The 27,410-nt window shown below is 37.2% G+C and overlaps 1 protein-coding gene across 1 annotated transcript in view; it reads right to left on the bottom strand.

Annotated features, from left to right (window-relative positions):
- The window catches only part of stau (double-stranded RNA-binding protein Staufen), a 228,576-nt gene extending 203,169 nt beyond the window's left edge, over positions 1-25,407 (bottom strand). Inside the window, exon 1 of the mRNA XM_090410841.1 lies at positions 25,234-25,407. The gene's annotated coding sequence lies outside the window, so the exon portion shown is untranslated. The remainder of the gene's footprint in view (positions 1-25,233) is intronic.
- Positions 25,408-27,410: the final 2,003 nt, after the last annotated feature.

Genomic DNA, 27,410 nt, shown 5'->3' with positions numbered 1-27,410 from the left:
AGTCAAAGACTCATCTAGGAGGTCCTTTTATCTCACACACATCTCATCATACTGGGTCTTAAACACATTCAAACTCCTTGCAGACACCACACTCTCAGGCAAGGCATTCCAATCATTCACAACTCTGCACGAAAAAAACCTGCCTCTCACTCCCCTACTCACACCCTCTTTATACAGTTTCCAGGGATGACCTCTGGTTCTCCCCTGATCTCCCACTATTCGCTGTAGAACTTCTCCACCATTGATCCTATAGCAACCCCTTACCAACTTGTAGGTCTCTATCATATCTCCCCTCTTCCTTCTCTCCACTAGTCTCTGCAAATTACATCTTTTCAATCTTTCCTCATACTCGACATTCCAGAGGTCAGAAACTACCTTAGTCAGTCGCCTTTGGACCCTTTCCAACATCTCCTCATCCTTCTGAAAACCAGGTGACCAAATCTGGGCACAATAGTCCATGTGTGGCCTAATCAAAGCCTTATACAATGGAACAAGAATCTCCCTACTTCTACACATCAGTGTCCTCCTCATCATTCCCAGAAGTCTTTGTGTTGTCTTCACAATTTTGGCGATGTGACCCCTAAATTTTAGATCTTTATCCACTATCACTCCCAGATCTCTTATTTCCTCTACTTCCAACAATATATTCTTACCAAGCATAAATTCTGCATCCCATCTTTGTTTTCCAAATTTTAAAACCTTACATTTTGCAACATTGAACTCACACCCCCATTTGCTTGCCCAATCACTCAATTTATTCAAGTCTTCTTGCAAGGCCACAACATCTTCACTACTCTTTATGGTTCTTCCCAACTTTGCATCATCTGCAAACAACTGAATATCTCCATCCAAATCTTCGCCAATATCATTAATATACAAGTTAAATAGTAATGGCCCTAAAACAGATCCCTGAGGCACTCCACTAGTGACTTTCCTTTTCCTGGATATTGCACCCCCATACACAACTTGTTGATACCTATCAGATAGCCAGTCTCCAATCCAATGCACTAATCTAATATCCAACCCCATCTGCTCTAGTTTGACTGTCAACTTATCATGAGGCACTCTATCAAAAGCTTTTGCGAAATCCAAGTATATTACTGTGTATCCTTCTCCTCTGTCCAAGGAAGCAGTCACTTTATTGTAATAAGTAAGTAGATTACTAAAACACGACCTCCCTTTAGCAAATCCATGCTGTCCATCAAAGATTATACCATTGTTGTCAACCCAACTCTGGATTCTAGCTCTCACAAGCTTCTCCAACAACTTAACCACAACACCCGACACACAGATAGGCCTATAGTTTGATGCTTCAGTTCGATCACCTCCTTTATGAAGTGGCACAATCTTGCCCTCCTTCCACTCTTTAGGGACTTGACCAAGTGCAAGACTCGTATTAAAAAAATATGTCAAGGCAGGTGTCAACTCTCTGGCACATTCCTTCAGAATACGTGGTGATATATTATCAAGTCCCACAGCCTTATTTACATCTAGTTTACTCAACTCCCCAAACACCTCTTGCTCACTTACAGTCAGTCTCTCCTCCCCATCATCAACTGCTCTTAATCTCTCCATGAAGTCACATTCACAAGATTGAAAGATCTTTATGAACTGCTCATTAAGTATCTCCACCACACATTCTGCAACAGCTGTCTTTATACCATTTCCTCCAATCAATGTCATCCTTCCATAATCATTCTTTCTTTTGCTGGCTACATATCGAAAGAACTCCCTAGGATTCTTTTTAGCTTCATTAGCTAACTGCTGTTCATACCTCTCTTTAGCTACTCTCACCAACCAAGTCACTCTCCTTGCCTGGTCTTTGTAGAACTCATGAAATTGGTTACTTCCACTTCTCTTATGCTGCCTCCACAATGCCCTTTTTCTCTGTATTGCATGCTTAATCTCTTTATTCATCCATCTCACACCTAACTTATTTAACCTTCTCACCCGTGGTATACATTTAGACATTGCATCCACTAAATATTTTTTGAAAATCCCCCAAGCTGCATTGATCTCTTTTCCAGCTAACTCCTCATTCCATGCTACACCTGCAAGCTGTCTCCTGAGCTCTTCATAATCACCCCCCTTGTAGTTCCACATATACCCTTTTTTCACAGGGGTCCTTGCACTGCTGGCAACCACCCAAGTAATCACCTCATGGTCACTTTCACCAATTGGTGGATGATTTGATACCTCATTGATAATTACATCCTCCGATGAGATGACCAAATCCAAGACCCTTAATCCTCTTGTGCCCTCTGTTACATACTGTCTGAGGTAGTTATCCCTCAAAAACTCAAGAAACTCATTTTCTTTACTTCCAGTTGCTATCTCTTCATTCCAGTCTATATTGCCATAATTAAAATCACCCATAATGATCACCCTTTTCTTATTTGCTTGGCTTATTTGACTATACATTTCACTATCACCACCATCCACATTACCAGGTCTATAACAACATCCCACCAAGTATTTGATTCTATTCACCTCTATCTCACACCATACTGCCTCAAAACCACTGGCCCCATTTCCCCCTTGCATCTCTACCTTGTATGGACATAACTCTTTCTCTATCATCAATAGCACTCCCCCTCCCTTTTTACCCCTTCTATCCTCACGAAACACATCATACCTTTCCATCTCTATTCCTGTCAGGATGTCATCCTCATCTAACCATGTCTCACTTATTCCGACAATCTCTGGGTGCACAGACGCAATTAGTGCAACCATTTCATCTGCCTTGTTTCTTATACTTCTAGCATTGGTATACAAACACAACAACTCATTTCTGGATCTACAGCTAGTTCCACTGATACCACTCACTCGATGTGATCTCTCCATGCTGGACTGGGGCCATTTCCCTTTCTGCTTCTTCATTTTAGAACCCTTTGCAATTCCATCTGTTTCCTTTTGATCCCTGATCATCCCATTACTTTCCTGCCTACACATTCTCTCACCTCCTCTTGCAGCATCCACCTTTCTCACGCTGTGTATCCCTGTCCACCCTGAGCCTCCCCGTTTCCCTGCTCCTCTTGCACACCCATTCTCTCATTATCTATACTCATACCACTCACTTCCACATTCATTTCCACTCCTTCAATCTCTCCTGTCTTACTCTCCTGCTCTTCCACATCACTCCCCTCTTGATCTGATTCATTCTCTCTATTCACTTCTCTACCTTCCAGCAGCAGTCTCTCCAAGCGACTCACACCATAACCACTCAAATGCAGTCCATCGCTCCCATACAGCTCACTTCGTCCCTCAAACTCATTCCACACATTAACAAACTGTACTCCCATCTCCTCACACATTTCAGCCAGAATATCATTCATAATCCTTGCTCTCCGCCTCATTTCACCACAATCATACCTAGGCAACACACTGACCACCCTTCCTGTCACACTATTCTCCTTTATCTTTCCAAGCAGTCTCCTGACATTCATTTTGACATGCTCTTTGTTCTCTCTCAAATCATTTGTTCCAATTAATACAATTAACTCTTTTGCTCGTTCCCGCCTCATGTTCAATGCCTCAATCACTCTACTCATTTTACCGCCTGGAAAACATACCTTGTGCATTTTATCCTCTAGCACACCTTTAATAATGGAGTCGCCATACAACGCCACTCGCTCATCTTTTGTTAACTCTTTCATGCCATCATGATTTATTTTAATAGTTTTGACCTGCATTCTCTTAATTTCATTCCGCATCCATTTCATTTCTTGCTTCATCCAATCCAATTCACCTTCTGAACCTCGCGACACATTCACTCTATCATTAAATCTTTCTAACTTTCTAACTCTCGACCCTCTCTTCTCACTTTCCCTCTCATTCATCCTTCTTTGTTTCCGTACTTTCGGTCCAACATACGTCCAACTTTCACTGTCATTCTTCTCACTTTCACTCTCACATATCTTTCTTTGTTTCCGTACTTTCGGACTAACATGCGTCCAACTTTCGCTATCATTCTTTTCACTTTTACTGTCATTCATCTTTCTTTGGTTTAGTACTTTCGTTCCAACATGCGTCCAACTTTCGCCATCAGTCATTCTTTTTTCGCTATCATTCATTCTTTCGATTTTTTTTACTTGCGGTTTCTGCACCACGCCATTTCTAATTTCATTCGTTCTCTCAATTTCGTTTCTTTCCGCCTCACTTTCGTCCCTTTTAACATCCGTTACGGTTGTCAAATCGCTCTTTTTCTTTTTTCCTGATTTTTTAACATTTTTTCGCCTGTCTTTCTCGCCATTCTCTTTCAAACGTGCACTCACGACACAATCGGTACTAGCACTTTCTGTCATCAACTTCATATTCGCATTCATCAATTCCTCGTTCAGGTCACATTTCGCACACACCCTTCTTCCATCCGCACTAAACATCCACAAATCATTTATGTAATCGAAGGAATACATATAACAGACCTCACACTTAACGAACCTACTGAAATCCAAATTAAAATCATGGAATGACAATGCAGCCGCCATTTTTTTTTCTCTGCAGGTTACTAGGTCTCATTTATTTAGTGGATAGAAAGTTGAAGGGCCATGCAGCAAAGACTGCAGATACAACTTGGAGGAAAATTGCAATGCTGAACTTTGACACGTAAAGATAAGGAAGTTATTTTGTCTCTTTACAAGGCTTTGATAAGATCTCACTTAGACCATTGTGCTCAGGTCTGGCTACTGGTTTCTGCGATTCTGATACAGTGGAGAGTGTTAAAAATGATGTCAGGATTGTGGAATACTAATTATAAAGACACTGAGAATTTGTAGACTGCAGACACTAGCAAACAGAAGAAAGAAGGGGTGATATGATTGAGACTTACAAAGTTCTGAAAGGGTCATACAGGATTTCAGTAGATGGAATTATTCATTTTATGGAGGGGTGGGGGAAGGACAAGAGGGCATCCTTGAAAGTTGAGAATGAAATGCAGTCATGAAGGGAGTGAGAGCTAGATTTTTCTCTTATAGAGTGATGCATGATTGGAATGGATTGCCATTAGACGTTATGTGTACAAATAGCATGAAGGAAATCAAAAACAGGTATGAAAGCTGTTGTAGATAGCATATTGTCTCATTCAATGTTCATGACTCCATGGAAATCTTTCATAATAATAATAATAATATTTGTAATGTAGTTCATGGGTGCCTGTATAGAAAAGTGGATATCATGGAAATTAATTGCTTCAAATCTTTTGTCATCGATATCCTACTTAAACTGGAAAAGGGAGGGTCAATAGCAGTAAATGATCAAGTAGGCATATAGAAAAAGGTGTTGCTTCCTGTGTTAAAGAGAGATTATTTGTTGTCAAGCATATGCTTAAGTGTCATGTCCATTTAAATCTCTCATTAAAAGTTAGGTCATCTTGAGGAAAAATCCACGCCAGGACAGAGGTAGATCATATTTACCGTTATCATATTTCCTTATAGCAACAGCTTCTATGGTGGTGTTAATTTGGATTTGTTGAAAGGGGGATATGGTTTCCCACATGGTAACTCCTCCATAGCTAGGTCCATCTCCTGTCCTCTCTTTATGAATAATGGTAATATTAGGGAGAGTTGGATCATCATCTCAGGTATGTTTCCAGCAAGCAGAAGCATAATGATTTATATTTCTGCAAGAGAGCCTTGATGTCATCTGGGTTTTATCAGAATCCACAACAAATTCATTGTAGGAATGTTTCTATTTTTTTTTTTTTTTTTTTTTTGGGGGGTGATATATCATCTGGCTTTCTATGATGAGCAATTCTGCGACTCTACTCCATTACACATATCTCACCAATCTTCTGTACCACTTAATTCTAAAAATACGCACAATGACACCGCCATCATCAATGCCATCTAAAGTGCATGTGTTCTCATTATCATGTCTTATGTTCCAATTTGTCAAGTTAATAATAGAAAATCTAAATAGAAAACCAAGGTAAATCAACTTCTCTACCTAGAGCAATGCATTATGCAAGAAAAATATCAAAAGTATCTTGAACAACCTGGATACCAAAAGTCTCAAGGTGCTGATGTCATCCCACCAAATGGGCTCCTGTTCTTTATCATCTCTACACCATTATTAAACTTAACTGGCATCCATCTCACAGCATGGAACAAACTCATATACAGTCAATTCTAAAAAAAAAAGGTGTGTCTACCATCAAACTATTGCTCTTGTCTCGCAGCTCTTCAGAGGTTCGATAATCAACTCCTTTGACACATGGGAAACTGTCAAGTAATCAGTGACCACTTATATGGTAGTCACTAATGCTCCTCACCAACCTCTGGACAATATAAAGATTTGGAGAGTACACGACATTTGCAAGGCATCTGGATAAGGTTTGGAATTAAGAGCTTCTCAGTAAATTGCCATATTATGGTTTGGCTTCCTCCCTTTGTGACTGGATTACCAGTTTTCCCTTGAATTGTTCAGCATTATGGTGGAGGGTGTTCTTCCTTTAGACTTTAAACTAATGCACATATGCTTCATGGCACTTTTAATTCACCCATCCTCTTCCTCACATACATAAATGACCATATCTCACTGATCTCAAACTCTATCCACAGTTTTGCTGATAACAGCACTCTCCATTCATCCCACAAGATATTTACTTCAAGGTTATTTACAATAAGTGTCCTAAACATTGATCTCTACACTATCCTTCAATGGGATAATAATAACCTAGTCATTTTCAATGTTTCAAAAAAAAATTTTTCTACCCTTACCTTGATAATGATCAACAATCAAGGCCAAATCTCTCCCTCCTCAGATTGACTCTTACTTCTAGCCTTTCTGACAGAATCACTTATATAGAATTATTGGCATCCCTTTTCATCTGTCCAGCTACTCTTTACAAATCCCAAATCCATCCAATCTTGGAATACTACTCTAACATCTGGGATAGTTCACCTAAGATCTCTTACACTTTTCTCCGTATTCTCCAAGAGTGCTGACTTACTTGCTAGGAACTTTTCATATGCTTTCTTCTTCTCCATGACTGCCTCTTTAACTTTCTGAGTGTACCACTAAGCTCTGATTCTTCTATTCTTGAAGATAACTTCTCACATGCTTGTCTCATTAAACGAATCAATGTGTTCTTCAGAGTCTGCCAGGGCATGTCCCAGGTTTGATACACCTTCATTTTTTTCTCCAATATATATATTTACTATACTTGAATCTACAGCTTACCTCTGAAAGCTACTCAACTTTCTTTGTAAAACTTGACACATTTTTATCCTGTTCAAAACTAAATGGTGATCACCTTTTATTTCAAAACCCCTGTATACCTGTGCACTAAACTTGATCAGAAATCCAGAAGGTACTTACCATTATTATCAACATTGATCTTTTCTCCAAATTTTTCCAATGTATTTCTGCATATCAGGTATTCATTTCCTACTCTGCTGTTTAGACTATGGTCTAGTTGTCCAATTCTTAATTTTGAAGTTTGTCCAATCGTTATTACTTGAAACTGCCTGCTATTCAAGATTATCCTCATATTTAATGCTGAATACCACAGCTACACCTTCCTTTCCCTGATCATGATTACCTGAATATAACATCTTGCATTTGCAATTTAGAGAAATCTAAACTTGTTCTTTCCTCCTCTGTTTTGGTAAAATTAGAGAAGTACCATATCAACATAACTGCTATTACACCAATTACATTGAAACGTTACTTCTCTATTTGTTTTCTGACATTTCCACTTCTTTTTCAGTTGATACTTCTTACACTGTTGGTGTGTGTCTTGAATTCCGCAGATGCTGAGCAGGAATATCTATATATCTTTGCTGAAAATCATGATTTTTCACTCATCCAGTGACTAATATGCTTTAAAGCTGTTTCATCACACCATTAAATCTTCTTGGGTACATATATTATTAATGTCTATTAAGCAGCATTGCAGAAGATAATCCATGGTTTGTGTTTCACCACATGAGCAGCTGTCATTGTCTGTGTAGCCCCATCTGGCCATATTCTGATTTGATCTGCCCATTCCGAATGAAGTCTATTCAATGTCTTCCATCTTTGCCAGTCAAGATGTAAGCTGGAAGGAAGAGATTCGTTTAAGTACCAAGCCTCTGGAGATTGTTCTTGCCACATTGTTGACCTTGTAGCAACCTTTTATGGAATCAACCAATGGTTCCACTGAGTGAATAAAACTTTTCCTTGATCTTAGCCTCATGTACTGCAACATGTCCATAAAAAGGATGCTGTTCATCATTTAGTTGTTCCACTCATATCTACTCTGTGTAGTCCTGATGTGAGGAGGTGCAATACCAGATTGTAGGCTTAAGGCAGCCGGTAATATGCCAACATGTTTCATTAAGAACCTTATCAATAATTTTGACATGCGATGATCTTTCCCAAACAGGGCTAGCATACTCGGTTGTCGAAAAGCAGAGTGCCAGTGCAGAGGTGTGCAGTACTTGTAGATTTGCACTCCACCGTGATGATGTTAATGAAGGTATTTTTCCTTCAGTACTTGGTTTACCATTCAGAGATAATTGAGTTGCAATTTGGTTTGCATTTATATATTAACTTCGGTTGCTGCTGTTGTGGGGTCACCAGATAATTTTTTTGAGTAAGAGCCAGGCTTTTCTGCTACTGTGCTTCATATCTACGCTTTTAATTTTCTCTGCCCATTGTTGACTTCTTTTTTCAGACAGTACTGCTAAAAGTTCCTCTCCTGCATCAATTGTTTCCGATGAAAATGGATCTTAATCATATAGGTCACAATATCTTTCATATATTTCCACGTTGTGCTCTGTAAAACCTGGAATGTAACATGTTCTACAACCTCTTGGGATGTGCCTGGTAGCAGACTGTCTAATAGCCTTGATGAACTTTCCATAATTTTCTGGTCTGGGGGTGAAATGTTGGTTAGGTTTATGTCTAATTGTCTTGAGAATTGTTCCCAGTTAGCATTTTTAAAATTAAAGAGTCTTCTAAGTGGGATCTCCTTAAGTTGGACTGGTGAGAAAACTTGCAGCATTATTGGTCTATGTTGTGAACTTAGGATTGGTGCAAGTACCTGTTTAGTGCACAGATTAGCTATTCTATTACTAACAAATCCAAGGTCTGGGTTATAACTTCTTTTCCATTTTCCACTGTTAAACGATGATGGCTGTTTAGGATCGTGTATGAGATTCATTTGATTACTTTCAGCCCACTGTTCAACTAACTCTCCATCCTCATTTGTTTCACCATAACCCCACTGTGTACTATGACTGTTAAAGTCGCCTATAATAATAGCAGATTTCCTTCGTGTCAAGTACTGGGACATTTCAAAAGCAAAGGTTATACTAGGGGGTTTACATACTGAGAAAACACTGATGTTATCCAAATCTATTCCAAGGATTTCTATGCTATTTTGGTTTGTGATTAGGCATCCTGTAACCTGGAGCTACTGCCGAGTGAGGATAGCACTTACCGTATTTTCCAGTGTATAAGACGCACTTTTTTATCTTAAAAATTCATCTTAAAAACGGGGTGCGTCTTATATAATGAAGGTAAAGATTGTTTCCTCTTTTCTAAGTCATACGCACTCCCACTCCCTTTTATGTTCCAAGATCTTTGTAGGCGGTTAATGGTGCAATCAAATTGATGCATGACCTTCACATGATTTCTAGAGCGTCATTGGCTAAGAACTTGGCGTGGTCAGAAGGAGATTTTGTACAATTTTGTGCACAGAAAAGCGCATGGAACGTGGAAAAATTGCGAAGTGGCCAGAACTAGAGACCGAAGTTTTGAAATGAGTGCAAGAAAATCGGCAAAATGGCATTGCCATTTCAACAAAAATGATTCGTACACATACTGTCAAAGTAGCCTGCGAGTGTAACATTGAAGATTTTAAAGGTAGTGCGTCATGGTGTTACCGTTTCATGAAACGCAGTGGACTTTGTATGTGTACAAAAACAAAAATCAGTCAAAAAATGCCAAAAGAATATGAAGACAAAATTATTTCTATATTATAAGAAATTAATGATGATAGAGAAGAGTCAGATGACAGTGACATGGGTTTTGCAGGTTTCTGAAAGGTCAATTTACTATTAAAAATTACCTATTATTTTATCCTTTTTTTTTTAAATCATACTTTAAAGTTTAGGTTTTTTTCCAGAAAGTTGTATTAAATTTCTTTGGTGCGTCTTATACACCGGAAAATACAGTACATACTTTTCATGTGGTATTTCTTTCATGAGCTTCATTCCAGCAATTTTAGGTCTGACTTGTTGAGGTCCTTTGTGTGTCTCCTGCAGGCATAAAATATCGCATTTTTGTTCTTTACACATTTTTGCAATAAGATCTTCTTTTACAGAGGAGAGACACTCTGTATTGTGTGAGATGATTGTCAGGATTGGTTCCCATAAGGGCCACTGAGTTTTAGTCGTGTCCCTGATAAAGAAAATGCTAGTCGCACTATAAAACTATAGAAGACTGTATTGTACTATGCTATACTGTAGATTGCTAGTAGCAGAATTCATGACTTGTAAACAAGCCGACAGGGGTCGCGACGTGAACGCTTCTACTATGACCCCTAAAATCGTGATTATCATACCAGAGAAAAAACTTCGTTTAGAAAAAAGAATAACATAAAATGAATCAAAGATGATAATGGAGATATATATATTTTATTAAAGTTTATAAGGCAGAACACCAGAATAAGTTGATAACGTTTATTTACTTAAGTAACACAACGTTTCATCCCAATTGCAAAGGGTTTCTTCAGGTGTAAATAAACAAACCAGCAGACAAAACAGTAAGGACTAACAAAGGCAACAACTATTATGCAGTTATACAAAAGAGCTGATGTTATTTTTTAAAAATTAGTTCTAATTGTTTATGTATTCACATGAACATTCTTGATTAATGAAGGCCAGAATGTATTCAGACAAGTTAATACTCTGGTTAATATTTAAATGTTTAAGATCTAAAAAGATAAGTCGAAACATGAAACATTTTTATATCACGTTTTTTGTCTCTTCATTGTTTTGAAATGTCCAACAATGTGTTTGCATTCATGAGACAAACACATTGTTGTCATAACATATTGAGGTCATAACATCATGTCAAGAACAACTATTCAACATTCACACAGTATCTATCATACCTTGCCTTGAACTCATTCACAGTCATGGCACCCACAACAGACTCTGGCAGCTTATTCCACTCATTCACTACTCTCCAAGTAAAAAACCTAGCTCTAACACCCTTGCCCAGTTTCCATGGATGGGCCCTAGTCCTCCCACCACCAGTCCCATTTTCAAAAATATCCTCTGAATTAATCTTATACAAACCCTTCAGTAATTTGAATGTCTCAATCATATCAACCAATTTCTGCAACCCACAAATCTTCAACCTGTTCTCATAAGGTTCATTCCATAGACTTGCTATCATCTTGGTCACTCGCCTCGCCTCCCCATCAAGAAGAAAACATGGCACCCAAATCTGGGCACAGTAGTCAAGATGGGGTCTTATCAAGGCTCGATATAGAGGAACAATAACTTGTTTGTCTCTGCTTGTTAAAGTATTTTTCAGCAACCAAGTGATTTGATGAGCTGATTTAGCCACTTTTGCAATGTGTCCCCCCCCCTAAACTTCAACTCCCTATCCACACACACTCCGAAAATCCCTGGCCTCGTCAATCTCCTGGAGTACAGTTCCACCAATGTGGTATACTACTGCTAATCTTTTCACCCCAAAATGCATAACCTTACATTTTGTCACATTAAATTGACATTCATTCTCCTTAGCCCAGTCCTCCAAACTATCTAAATCATCCTGCAAAAATTTGACATCATGTGCATTCACTATTGCTCTACCCAACTTTGCATCATCAGCAAACAAATGAATAGTTCCTTTCAGATCCTTTCCTATATCAAATTAAATAGTAGTGGTCCAAGAACAAAACCCTGTGGCACACCACTAGTCACAGGCCATCTTTTGGACAATACTCCTGAATAAACTACTCTCTGATATCTCTCCATCAACCACCCTCCTATCCATCTCACCAACCCTATATCCATCCCCATATGCAGCAGTTTACTGATTAGAATTCCATGTGGTATCCTGTCAAAGGCCTTGGCAAGGTCCAGCAGAATCACTGTAAACCCATTACCCTTATCCAGTTCAACCGTCACTGTGTTATAAAACGTGAGCAAGTTACTGAGGCATGATCTACTCTTCACAAAACCATGCTGTCCCTCATACATTATCCCATTTTCATCTATCCATTCCTGTATTTTCCTCTTGACTACTTTCTCCAAGATCTTGACAATGACTCATAATATATGCTGATTGGTCGGTAATTTGCAACAGCAGTCTTGGAACCTCCTTTATGCAGTGGAACTATTTACCACTCTTTTTACCCCCTTGGGACTAACCCAGACCCATGACTCAAATTAAACAAAATGGTCAAGGGCACTGACAACTGTTTAGTCGCTTCACATACGACACGAGCTGGTATACCATCCAATCTCACAGACGATTCACATTAAGGTTTTGTAATAGACTATTCACCTTCACCCCATTCACTACAATTCCCATATAAGCTCTTGGTTCCTTCATTCCTGCAATATCACCACCTGGATGATATACTCTTGCAAAGTGCTCGCTTAGTAATTCCACTATATCAACTGATTCGGTTACCTCCCTACCATCGGCATTCTTTAAAATCATTCTGCCGTATACTTTTCTTTTACTTGCAACATATCAAAAAAACTGTTTGGGATTCTCTTTAGCTTGCATGGCTAATTCTCTTTTATAATCCACTTTTGCTTTTCTTACCACACTCATTACCTTTCTGGCCTGTGCTTTATACCGTTCGTATGCCTGCAGGTCACCTTTCTCCTTAAATTCCCTCCATAGTTGTTTCTTTTTTTTGCAGATCAAGCGTAATGGTGTTATTCATCCATTTAATACCTACTTGATTTACTATTCGGACTCTAGGTATACAGTCAGCCATTACCTCCTGCAAACACTCCTGAGCCACCTCCCATGCACTATCAACATCCAGCCCTTGCAGTTTTACTTGCCATGGCACTGAACCAAGCAATCTCCTAAGCATGTCATACTTACCAGCCCAGTAATTCCACATGTACCCTGTCTTAATTGAAAATTCCACACATTTATCCACCTCCCAGCTCAAGACCCTATACTCACTCTCACCAATTGGTGGTGGTCATATTCATTATAGTCAAATTCTCAGATGCAATTACTAGGTCAAGCACTCTTGACCCCCTAGTGTTTTCCATTACATGCTGTCTCAGATAATTATCCCTTAGTAACTGAATAATATCCAGTTCCTTCCTCACACGTGTCCTCTTCTCCTTCCAATCAATGTTACCATAGTTAAAATCCCCATAATAATTACCCTCCTCCCACTCATCGCATCCATTTGCTTATGCATACTATCTCCACCATTTATTCCATCACCTGGTCTATAGCAGCACCCAACTGTATATTTTGTTCTGCTAGTCTCAATCTCACACCAAATAGTCTCAAATGTGCTGTTTTCTCTATCCTGCAGTTCAACTTCTATTCTCCTTGGCTGAAGTTCATCAGCTATCATCAATAACACTGCTCTCCCCCCATTTTATTCTCTCTGTCCCTCCTGAACACACTATACCCCCACACATTCTATCCCACTAGTTATACCATCTTCTGTCAGCCATGTTTCACTAATGCCAATAACCTGTGGCCAGGAAGAGCCAACCAAGGCCAAAAATTCTTCCTTCTTGTTCCTAATACTCCTGGCATTAGTATACATGAAATACAGAAGCCTGTTAGTCCCACCCCTATCTTGATCCTTATGGGATAATGCTGGGTATAGAAACAATGGCATTTATATGCTTTATACTAATGCCAGGAGTATCCGGAATAAGGGAAAGGAATTGGTGGCGCAGATAGCATCAGCCTGGCCAAAAATTATTGGGATCACTGAGAGGTGGTTGACAGAAGAGGATATAATAACAGGAATATAAGTCGCTGTGTGCAGCATTTTTCAGCTGGATAGGAGGGGAAAGTGTGGTGGTGGGTTACTGCTTATGATAAGTGACGACCTATGTCCTCTAAGAGTGGAGGCTTTGGAATGAAGTGAGACAAATGATTTAGAGCATGTGGTGTGAGGTAGCGGTTGGCAAGATAGGATATTTAGTGAGGGTGTTGCTACAGACCCAGGAGCACAGAGGATGGGGACCAGGAGATGTTTAGACAGTTAACTTTGGCAACTGCAAGAAGAATGATTGTTATGGGCGATTTTAACTACAGTAGTATAAATTGGAGAGAGGAAGATGCATGTAGCAATAGGGGAATGGAATTTATAGAATTATTGAGGGACAAATGTCTTAGTCAACATGTAACAGAGGGAACAAGAGGTTCAAGAGTTTTGGATTTGGTTATAGCATCAGAAGAGTTGATAATAACTGAGATGACATCTCTCCCACCAGTTGGAGAGAGTGACCATATGGTTTTGACTTGGGATAGACATGCAGGGGTATCAAAGAGATGGGAACTTATGTGGAATTATAAAGAAGGTGAATATAATAGTCTTAGACGTCAACTTCAGGAAGTTTCATGGAGGGAGGAATTGGAAGGCTGGGATATCATTAGTGCATGGGAAATTGTGAAAGAATATTTGTTAGCAGCAATGGTAAGTTGTATACCACGAGTGAAGAAGAGGACACAATTTGGAGTAAAGTGGATGACAAACAATATTAAACAAGAATTGCATGCAAAAAAGAGGCTATGGAAGAGATATAAGGAGACAGGTGAAGAGAAGATGCATGAAGAATATAAGAAACAGGCCAGAAGAGTGACTAGTGTGGTAAGGAAAGCGAAACTGGAATATTAGAGGAGATTGGCCCTAAGATCCAAAGAAAATCCTAGGGAATTTTTTAGCTATGTGGCCAGTAGGAGGAGAAATGACTGTGGAAGAATGATATTGTGGGATAAAAATGGGAATAGAGTGACTGATGCAGATGACATAGTGGAATTATTCAAAGAACACTTTATTGCAGTATTTCATCCGAGAGAAGTCAGTTTTAGGTAAAGCTTTGGGACTGGATGGTATTTCACCACGAGTTTTGAGAGAATGTGCTAGGGAACTGACAGTGCCTTTAACCTGGCTTTTCAAATGAAAGTCTGGCTGTGGGAAAGGTGCCCAGGTGGAAGGAAGGTAAGATAGTGCCATTGCATAAGGGTGGTAACAGACTGGAAGTGTCTAATTATAGGCCAGTTTGTGTGTCATCACTAGTTGTTAAGATCTTGGAGAAAGTAGTGAGGGACCGTATACAGCATTGGGCAGATGAGGGTAATGTTATCTATGAGAGTCAACTGGATTTGTGAAAGGGCGCTCTTGTTTTAGCAATATGCTAGCCTTTTATAATAAAGTTGCAAGAACATTAGATGAGGGAAAGGCATATACTGCAATTTTCTTAGACTTAGCAAAGGCATTTGACAGGGTGCAACATGATAAGCTGATATTTAAGTTGCAGCACATGGGTCTAGATATCATATTGGTCAACTGGATTCAGGATTGGCTGTCTGATAGGTATCAGAGAGTTGTGTATAGTGGAGCAGTTTCAAGGAGGCAGAGGGTTACAAGTGGGATCCCACAGAGCTCAGTACTAGGACCTATATTGTTCAACCTTTATATCAATGACATTGCCAGTGGATTGCAAGAGGATATTCAGTTGTTTGTGGATGATGCGAAGCTGGGAAGGATTATTAGTAATAGTGCAGATGTGGTAGCTCTGCAAGAGGATTTGAATAAGCTAGATAGATGGGCAAATGAATGGGGGAGTCTCAGTTTAATGCAGTAAAATGTAAGGTCTTGAGGTGTGGGAAACATCAATGGAACACTACATACTCTATGGGAGGAGTTAAACTGGAGGAAGTAGAGGAGACAAGAGATCTGGGGTTGATGATTGATAGAAACCTGAAGTTTAGGGGACATACTGCAAAGGTGGGGAAGGTAACACAGAGGATTGCCGCAATTATAAGGATACTGACCTGCAGAGATAAAAGGGTTATCATTCCGTTGTATAATACCCTGATCAGACCACACTTAGACTATTGTTCTCAGATTTGGTCCCCAGGATTTGAAGGTGTAAATTAACTGTGGAAAGGGTACAAAGACGGATGACAAAGATGGCTTCAGGACTGTACAATTTTGGTTATGAGGATCGGCTGAGAGAATGTGGACTGCAGAGTTTGGTGGATAGAAGAAGGAGAGGTGATATGATTGAGACTTTTAAACTGTTGAGAGGTAGTTACAAGGTTGATGCTGGGGAGTTCTTTCACTTGGTTGAACAGCTGGAAGGAGTGATGACAAGAGGCCATCCCTGGAAGTTACGAAAGGAAACTGTGAGCAAGAGGGTGAGGAGTGGTTTCTTTGCATGGTGGGTGGTTGAACCATGGAATGCATTGCCTGATGGAATGGTGAGAGCGAGAATGGTCAATGAGTTTAAGGAGTGGTATGATAGACTTTGTGTTTCTTAGGGGAGACCTCCCCTCGATGAGTCTTGACAGACTTTATGTTCTTAGGAAGGACCTCCCACGATGGGTCTTTTGACTCTATGGAGGCCTGAATAATAATAATCTAACTATCCCATTCTGATTTGTTGTCCTTCGTACTAACTCGGGCATATTATACACATTCATACACTCAACTGCCTTCCTGAAGTCTGCATATCCACTTCCCTCCTCCTTAATAACTCTAGTTTCCCTGATTCTGCACACCCACATTCACTTCATTCAACAACACTTTTTCCAGTTTCAAATGGCTCATTTGCAATTATGGCCCTTCTTCTCACCTCTTCTCTCTCATACCGCGGCAACAAACTCATTATCTTAATTCTCTCACTCGTTTCTTTTGCTACCTCTAATAATTCCTTCAAGTCCTCTCTCATAGCAATTTTTTCTCCTTTTAAATCATTCGTTCCTGCCACTACTATCATTAAAACTGAAAATAATAGTATTCAACATATTTGGAATAATTATTATGAAAACTAGCAAAGGTCATAACCATCAATAAAACAGTGATAGAAATATCCAGAAAGAACAAAATCATAAGCATATTTCAGTACTAGAGAAGGATATGTCATGAAACCTGAAATGAAATAGCAGCTGAAGTATAAATTTTACAGTAACTGTACTGCATTCAATTAGAATTGCATTACTTTATAAGAAGGGAGAACAAAATAGTGTGATAATTATAAAAGTTGAAAGTTTCTCTACTGAATATTCCAGGTATGATTTATGAATGCATACTGCATCTTTAACCTTTTTTTTTTTTTTTTGGTGACTACAGACAATCTTATCAATTATGTCTGAAAATGCAATCTTTGGCCTCTAACTCAATTCAATTTTGATATTTTATATTTGTAAGTCATATTCAAGCCATTAAAAGTTGAATGTTTAAGGACAAAGATCAACATCACAAGCAATAGGTGTGAAGGAGAGAAAGGAAGTGATTCAGTTCTAGAAGTCAAAAGACAGACCATAGGATGGAAACTTATTTAATAGGTGTTTGTGCCAAACACAATGTAATGTTTTAAGAGATATCAAGAACAACCATGTGATTCCCTAAACTCTTCCATGGCATGTGTCACAAGGTGGATGAAAACAGCAAGAAATAATCTATTACTGATAGCAGAATACCAACCTATTTCTGCTATCTAATTTACGAGCATACAAGATTCTTTAAATTTCTTTTTGGTGAAAAAAAAAAAAAAGAAGGAACTATTGAATGTCAAATGGCTAGAATGAGAGGAAGATAGAAGATCAAAAGAAGTGAAGGAAAGATTGAACAAAAGTTATGGCCAACAGCACTGGCGAGGGATGAGAAAATTTTCTAAATTGATGCAAATTTTCTGCATTAGTGTGTACAAAATCACTTTTGGATGTGTTGCCCAACATTTCCAAAACTTGACACAGCTAGGGAATATATATATATATATATATTTTAGCCCATCATATATGCATGCATGCATGTACATAGTTTGCCGAATTAAATATATTTTTACTTATATCTAATACCAATTACAGAATGGAACTGGACCTTTGGTAGCAAAGATCTGAAATCTTGTCAAAATGTGAAAAATCTTCATTAGTTTTCTCATCTGGAAAATACTAGTCTCCTGGAAGACAAACTGTCCAAGAGAACACACACATAACTGACATACAAAAATATTTATAGGCACAAGTGACCACTTCATCCTATTTATGGTAGTTATGGAGGCCAAGGATACTTTGGCATGTCTTACTAGTAAGCACCAGTGATGAATGAATGAGATCACACAAATAGTGTGCATTTTTTCTTTTTTTTTTTTGTGACTCCTACCCATGAAAGGTTGTAAACCTAAGGATTTTTTTCTATTTTTTTAATTAATTTTACATTTTTTGTATGTTTTTTAATATAAACTGGAAATCCTGCTCTAGAGACTAAACTTGACTTATTCAAGCCACTTTAGCTCTCAAATAAGTGAACAGTGGTCTCACGCTGGATGATGAAATTCTTTTCGCACATAAAGACAATCATCAACATCCATATCACTGTGGGATTTGAACTGCAGTGCACTGCAGTTTGTTGGTTGGATGGTGCATATACTAACCACTCAAGTGAGCCTTCATGTATGCACATTGTTGAACTTGTATAACTATTGAATATTCGTTTTTTTTTTTTTTTGATTTTTTATCATTTATGGGTTGATTTTCTCTATTGACAGCTCATGTGCCATACTTTTTCTGTTGTTTGGGACTGATAATTTTTTACCAAGGACGACACTGGAAAATCCCAGTATAAAGAGAAAAAATCATGAAGAATTCAATGAAAGCCAATTCATTATGCTTGGTTCTCTTATGTAGTCAGAGGACATTTCTTGAATAGCTTAGATAACAAATGTTTCTTATAAATAATTGTTTTGGAATACACTTAGTGAAAATGTTTATATCACAAGACTGAAAACAATAATCCAACCAAGGAAATGAAGCAGAGAAATCATGAAGGTCATCCCAACTGATATTCTTATAATGCCATTTAGCATAGAGAGGAGAGTGGCACTCCATGGGAGATGTGAATAATTTGTGTGAGATTACTTGTACTACCAAATGCCTCAATATCCCTACCAGCAGAATATCCCTACCTTTTCCAGCAGTGCGGCTGGAAAAGGAAATGCAACAAAAAGGAAGTTCACAACATCACTATCTTCCTTGGAGATAGTGATGTTGTGAACATCACTATCTCCAAGGAAGATTACTTTGGGATTAAGAAAGATGGACCTAAAAAAAATTGACAGTTAAAAAAATAATATCAAAGTTCCAGACTGGGTGGCAACATTAGAGAGAGCAACAGAGACAAATGGATTTGATAAAATGGGACAGAGTATTTTAGTCACAGAAAATCAAAAAAGAAGAGAGTTTAGAAATGAAAAGATGAACTGTACACTATTTGAAAATATTCAAATAGTACAATTGAGAAAACTGGTATGAGATGTGTATGAAGAGGCTAATATCTAAGTTTATCTTGAGAAAAAGTAAGTACGTATTTACAGTCAGCAGACTGAAATAAACATCACTGAGATGCAAATACAACCTTTTCTATCTATGAAGTGAATTTAGAAGGTTTTTGGATGGTTTGTCTTTTATGTGAGGGAAATAATGTATCAGTTTTCTTGACTTTTCCTAAATGTTGTTACAAAAAAAAAAAAAAGTTGTTGTTGAATTTTTTACTAAGACGTGTATGAAGAATTTCACATGTATCCTTTTGTATAAATCCTCCCACAGTGCCCCTTCCCCTCTCCCAACATACCACTATGTGGACTCCATACAGGCACACCTGCCAAAAAGTGGCAAGATTATTTGCTAGCTGACCTGGAATCTTAATAAAACAATACTATAAAGTTGCTCAGTCCAGTATGATATCCAACAACTAATCTGCTGATTACCATTTTGAAACTAAACCTTCCAAAAGAAGAAAACCAGGTTTCTCTCTGATTTCTGACATAACTCTAAACTCATCACTCATAATGCATAGCATAATAAATGGAAGGGAAAAAATATACTAAATCTTTGTTCTGAAGTCCCAGTATGGTTTTTGATCACTTATAGCTTCCAATAAGTAAAGTGATGAAACTCAACTACCATCTAGTCATGCTCAGTGGCACAACCTCAATTTCTGTCTGTGTTAGTTCCTCTTAGTTTTCTGCAGTATGATGAATGGATATATCTTCCTTGGCTGGAAGATATATCCAGGGACAGTAATAAGTCCACCAACATGAAGGTGTATACAAAGGATATGATAGCTGTATAACAAACGGACTTCAATGAAATTCAACATACTCCACTCACGGTGACCAGAATGACAATTCCATCAGAATTTTAGACTTCTGAGGATTAACACCAAGACATTACAATCATGCAACTGGCTATTTTGAGAAGAATAGCTTAAGATCCTATTTGAACCACTTTAATGGTTTAGGATGCTTCTAAGTTAGCTAGCAAATAATCTTGCCATTCTGTCAGGTGTGTATAGAGAGGAGAGGGATTCTACATAATAGTATGTGGAGCATTACCAATCACAATTTACTATGGAGGTGGATGAAATTTTTCTTGTGTGTGGTTTAATAAAGAATTCATTAAGTATATTCCATGTCCCTCTCAATTTCAAATCAGTTTTTTTTTTTTTTTAATAGATATATCAACCTTCCCCACCATGCATGCACACATGAAAGTGAAAATCCTATAGAACATCATGCGTAAGGTGCAAAAGGATAAGGAGAAAGAAGCAATCTGTTCATGGACATGTTTCTCAAACAGCTGAATTTTGGGGATGACAGGGTGAAGGAGGTGCTTTCAAATAACAAAAGTAGATGGGACGAAAAAAGAGGAAAGAGAAGTTAGTTCAGGAAGTTTGAAGCTAGATAGTAACTGCGTGTTGACCTGCAGCTGCTCGTGTTACTATGCAATAGACACAAAGCAGAATGACTGGGCAACTCTCTGAGAGATATGTCACTAAGTAACTGAATTGTTCTTTTTGGGATTGAGAGAGCATCAAGTATTCTTAAGAAATGTTAGCTACACTACCACAAATGTGTGAGCAATATTCCAAGGTTGGGTGGATTTGAGATTTATATAGTGACATTAGGTGTACAGGTGAAAAGTAGTACATAGAAAAATATGCCCAGTTGTTTGGAAGATGCTATAATTGAAATGTGTTTGTGCTAGGAAAAGATTAGAGGTATAAGTCAGCCCTAGAAGTGTAATAATTATGTTTAGGAAATCAGGTATCATTCAAAGTATGGGGGGGGGGGGGAGAAGCGAGGCGAGATCTTTCTTGGGGAAAAAAAACACATTAATCTGTTTTAGTTGCATTGAAGTTCACAAGGTTATCCACCCTAATGAAAAAGAGCAAGGAGACCAATGTTTAAAGCAAAGGTTATGGAAGATCTCAAATTTTCATATCATTGTGTACTACAAATTTTATCAATATGAAGAATAGGAATGTACAATGTATTTATGTACAAGAAGAAGAGAGTGGGTTAAATTTCAGAGTCACAGAACACTTCAGCACAGGTTGGGAAATTTGAGAAGAGGAAGCCATTTACTGTGACAAGGCTATGTCGTGGTAATTATCTTTTAAATACTTCATATTTATTAAAAGGCAACCATTTTTGTAGTTAACTTAAATGTCTGTAACTAGCTGCTCATGAATATCATTTTGGTTCATGGTAGAATCAAAGTACATGTTACTATACAATGGAATTCATTTTTATAACAATACCACTCATGAAAGATTATACCTATAATACAATGGTTCCCAACCATTATTTGATCAGAAACCAATGTTTAGGTCTAATTCATCATCATCATCTCATCTGCTTGGTGATGGGCAAGAAGAAAGGTTCTCCACTTATCGCAATCTTTGGCCATCTCAATCATGACTCTATAGCTGGGCAGATGAGAATGTTCTTTCAGCAACTTTATCCAAGTACTTCTTGGTCTGCCTCTAGGTCTTCTACCTCCTATGCATCCATTCAGAGCTAAATATGGCAATCTATGAGGGGTCATTCTCTGAATGTGTTCAAACCATCTCAGTTTGAACAGATTTTTCTGAGGCATTTCATTTCAAATGCTTGAAGTCTCTTGATTGGTTGTTGAGTTAATCTCCAGGCTTCTGTAGCATATGGGGATGATAATCGTTTTATATAATTTTAGTTTTAGACTTGTTGGGATTTTTTTATTTCTCCATATTTTATTTACTTTATTCATGCTGGTCCAACCAAGGTTTAGTCTGTGTTTTACTGTTTCCATGTTGTTGAGGTTACTAGAAATGAGACTGTCAAGATAGACATATTTATTAACTTATTCCAATGGATGATTTTTGAGATTTATAGAAATATTTTCTTCTTCTCTACCTATCTTCATTATTTTTGTTTTATGAAGATTCATTTTCATACCATAAGTTTTACAGGAGTCATTTAAGATATTAATAGTTTTTTTCTAACTGTGATTTAGAGTCTGCTAGGATAATGATATCATCAGCATATTTGATGTGATTAATGTTGACACCATTGATTTTTTGATCTGGTTCATCAGCTATGGTTTTACAGACTTCTTCTAGGAAGATGATAAAGAGTTGAGGTGAAAGAGGGCAACCCTGCATTACACCTTTCTCAACTCTGAAATCCTTGGTTTTAATGTTGTTCGTTTTAACAAAAGCTTTAGTGGCTCCATAATAATTTGTAATAAATGTTAAAATATCAGAATCCATTACACTTTTTAAAATGGTTATCAATTTATTTCTATTAACTGAATCACAGGCTTGCTTGAAATCTATAAAACAACAGTATATGAGCAGGTTGTATTCCCAATATTTTTCTGCTATATTATTAATAGTGAAGATGTGGTCTATAGTGGATCTATGTGAATCCAGCTTGATTTTCTTCTATGATTTTTTCTGTAAGCACCTGTGTTCTCTTTTGAATAATTCGGATAAATAGTTTATAACTATGACTTAAGAGTGTTATGGGTTTGTAATTTTCACATATTCTTTTGACTCCTTTTTTATGAACTGGTATTTAAAAACTCCTGTTTTCTAGTCAGTTGGAATTACTCCAGTATAAAGAATTTGGTTAAATAATTTCATTAAGAAGTTAATGGCTTCCTTGCCACCATATTTCCATAGATATTTCATCTTTGCCCATAGCTTTCGAGAGTTTCATTTGGTTCATTGCATTTATAATTTCTACTGCAGTTATGGGTGGTGCCTTTTCATATATCATCTCTTCAGTTATATTTTCCTCCTCATGTTCTTTCTGAAATAATGTTTGATAGTAGTCCTTCCAGATTATTTTAATATTTTGTATTCATCCAGTTTCTAGATTGTTTTTATCTTTCATTGTTAGTGGTTTATCTTTATATATCTTAGTTAATTCTTTTATAATTTTATATATAGTTTTATTGTCATTTCTTTTATTAGCTTCTTCACACAGTTTTGCTTTTTCCTCCAACCAATCATTTTTGGCAGATATGCACATTTTATCAAAGGTCTAATTACCCTTACCCTTTTTAAAGGAGCACTAGAAAAAGCTCCTTTCACAGAAATCATGATAGATTCTACAGGTTAAGATGAAAATGACATTCTCACTAAGTCAATAAATTTCCTTACAAAACATCTATCAGTTACAATTACATACAGCATTATGGAGTCAACTGTTAGATAATTCATGAAGTTTTTAAAGGGAAGTGTAAATTTTTATGTTCAGACATACACCATTATAGTTTTTTTTTTAATGAAAAGCAAAATCTAATAATGAAAATGAATATTTTAATTTTTCATTATAATAGTAGTCTGCACAGTTAGTCTAGTGGCTGTGCGCTTTGCAACCATGTGCCTGGGGAAGGAGTGTCCTAAGTTCAATTCCTGCTGGTGACGTGAGGAGCTGAAGGATATTCCTCAGCCATAGCCTAGCAATTAGCTGGTCTTGGACGTGGACAGTAGGATTTTTTCCCCAGTTTATCCTGGGGTTTTTCATCCCGTAAAGCAGGAAAACTGGCCTTGAGAACTCAACACTACAGGACAAAGGATACACCAGGGAGTAGGGGTGACCACCCTATCCTGTGAACGGTTTGAGGTCCAATGATTAATAAACCCTCGACACCAAGGTAAAAGAGGGTAAAAGGAAGATGAGATTATAATAATAAATAAACAGAGAAATTTATATACCAAAAAAAAAAAAAATGTAGGAATAGGCTAAACTCAATATCAACAATAAAGACTCTTAATTCATCTCAACAACTTAAGTTTCAATATCACCTATTTTCTGTTTTTCCCTAGGCTACACAAGATTACAGTCAAGCAATACTTTTGTTATTCATTACTGAACCTTTTCTGAGTTTTCTCATCCCAGCATCATCCAGGTTTTTTTCACAGTGATTCCAATTGGTTGGACTAAATCACTGATAGTGAAATTAAACAAAAAAAAAAAAAAATCAATATCCTTTCACCACATTCACTTAGTCCTATTTATTATTGTGTATTCAATTAGGTTCAACATTTTCTTACTTTTTTTCGGCATAACTAGTTTTTTAATTTAAGATTTATGAAATTTCTTATGTTGAAGTTGTCCTCGCTTTTCGTTTCACAATTTCCATTCATTTGTAAAGCTCCAACTATTACTGCCCTACCATTACATACGCATACATTCTAAAACATCTAGTATCTACTGGAAAACATTTCATCATCCAAAACGTTTCCAAATAATCATAATATAAGACTTATTTTCGTAATAAATTATATTAAAACATATAACCATCGATCTATGAAGCTAAAACACAGATGATGAGCTTTTATGCATATAAATTAATATCATAGCTCTGGACTCGAACCTGACGAATTCAATTTAAGCACAGTTTCGAATGTACAATATTTGGGACATTACTAATCACTGATCAATGGAAAGGGAATGCTTCTCTGAACACTTTTATAAGACTGATAAGCATTTAAAAATAAAAGCATTACAAGTGATTTACTGATATACTTTTCATTTATTCTACTTTTTTTTTTCTCGCAATGTTGTAATCCAGATTTTTGTGATACATGGCACACAAATTCGGCAATCATTCTTAAAGTTATTTTGTCAATTCATCACAATCAGGGTTTTTAAGGAATTTAGAGTTTGGCAAATTATAAATACCCATCGGGTATTAAACTTGTATAGCGTAAACGCGAAACTTACGTACCTTGATTTTGGGTAAAGATATTTTACAGAATTGATTATTTATGTAGTTCAAAGTTGAAATATATCTGTGCTCAGCGCGAACCAGAAATTAACACTTTACAGACCACTGAACAATGGCAAACAACAAAGAAAATTATTTCGCTAAAATTCGTCCATTTCCACCTGCACCCAAGATGCCGACTATCCGGGAAGAAGGATGTCAGAAATCGTATGATACGAGCCGGTAGAAAACGGAAATTTTTTATGAAGAGAAAATTTAAATATATATTTATTCTGTGCATTATCAAAACAATGCCGAACTCATTTGAGTAATGTAACAATTCAGTGTATCATAATTAAGATACTTAATGTATAATTAAATTAACAAAACGGAAAACATTAAAAAAAAAAAAAAACGAGCACAAGTATGCGCATCAAGCAGCACAAATCGCTCTTAACAATGGAGGAACGAAAACACACTTTTATTCCATAAGAAACCCGTGATCCATCGCCTATTATTCCATATAATATCACATCTTTAAAAGATTTAAGCAAAGGAGATGCTTGTCTAACGATCTCCGTTCGTAATTAATATTCTCAATTGTGCAATCCTGTAATACGTAAAATACACGGATTCACTACATATATATATATATCCAACACTCGAAAATTAGGACATCATCAACATTCATCATGGATTAAATGTGTGATTATATTCATATATTATTCGTGGTTCACAGTAACATGGACAAAGAACTTAAAAGTCCAACGATAGCTATAAAGCGAGGTCCCAATCAACCCTTCTTTCCAGTGAAAGCTGTTGCAAGAAGGGGAGTAGTAATAATTGAACCTCGTAATTAGGCTGCTTATTGGAAATTAAGATGCTAAAGTTAAGCGTGATTTATTATTATTATTATTATTATTATTATTATTATTATTATTATTATTATTATTATTATTATTATTATTATTATCTGAGACCTCCAGGGAGTCAAGGACTCATCGAGGGAGGCTGTAAATTACCCAACCCAACTATCATACCTTCCCTTAAATTCATTTATACTAAATGCACTCACTACCCCTAAGGGCAAATTATTCCACTCACTCACTGCTCTCTGGGAGAAAAACCTAGCTCTTACCCCTTTTTGACTGAGAACAACCTTAACTTCCTAAGATTTCCCCCATGTTCTCTCCCTGTCTTCCATATAACAAAAAATTTCATCATTTGAAATGCTATAACACCCATTCAAAAGTTTATAGACCCCTATCATAGCACTCCTCTTTCTCCTGTTAACCAGCGTCTTCAATTCACATACTCACAATCTGTCCTCATAATCTAAATCCCATAATCCGGTTTTAATTTTTGTAACTCTTCTTTGCACCCTTTCCGTGCGTGCGTGCGTGCGTGCGTTGCGTGTGCGTGTGCGTGCTTACACATCATTCTCTGCTGATTAGAGAAGCGTTTTTGCAGGCAGTTTTTTTGCCCTACAATCGCCCTTCCGCACAAAAAGAGAAAAAGTACATTTTATTCTAAGGAAGAAAAATCGGATCGGGTTAATTTTTGGACAAACATCACGTTAATAATGGGCAAATAATATTACATATTATTAATAATAATCTTATTAGCATTCAGTAATAATCTGAATTTTGAATTGTTATGATTAGCCCACACATAGAAGTTAGACCTAGGGTCTGAAAAAATATGTGTGATACTTAAAAGCATACAAAACGTGGCGAACAATATTGAGAATCAGGTAGATGGAAAATATGACAAACAAGGAGATGCTATAGTTACACAATAACGAGAATTGACCTTTATATCAAAAGAAGAAGAAATATGACAAACAAGGAGGTGCTATAGTTACTGATGGTACTGATGAGGAAGACCATGACATGTAGAAGCAAAGGGAAATGTTTACCTTGTAAAAGGCCTATATCAGACCTCATATAGACTGATATGTGTATAGATTTGGTCGCATGATTTCAAGGGGATGAGGATATATTAGAGAGGATCCAGGTTGGATCTGTTTTGGAGGCATTAGTGTTTAACTTGTATGCTAATGATACTAGAACAGACTTAGCTGTCTATATGTAACTGTTTACCGCTGATGCAATGTTGAAAACTATGAGGAGAAGAGTATGAGTTGCTCCATTGCAGAAGGATCTCGATAGAATATGGGTGAGCAAGAGGTGGAGCTT

The sequence above is a fragment of the Typopeltis vanoorti genome, chromosome 21 (genome assembly GCF_054136105.1).
Source record: "Typopeltis vanoorti isolate ZY-2024b chromosome 21, IOZ_Tvanoo_1.0, whole genome shotgun sequence".
In the NCBI taxonomy this organism is placed as follows: domain Eukaryota; kingdom Metazoa; phylum Arthropoda; class Arachnida; order Uropygi; family Thelyphonidae; genus Typopeltis; species Typopeltis vanoorti.
The sequence above is the reverse complement of the archived record's forward strand: the minus strand, read 5'-3'. Positions and strand labels throughout refer to the sequence as shown.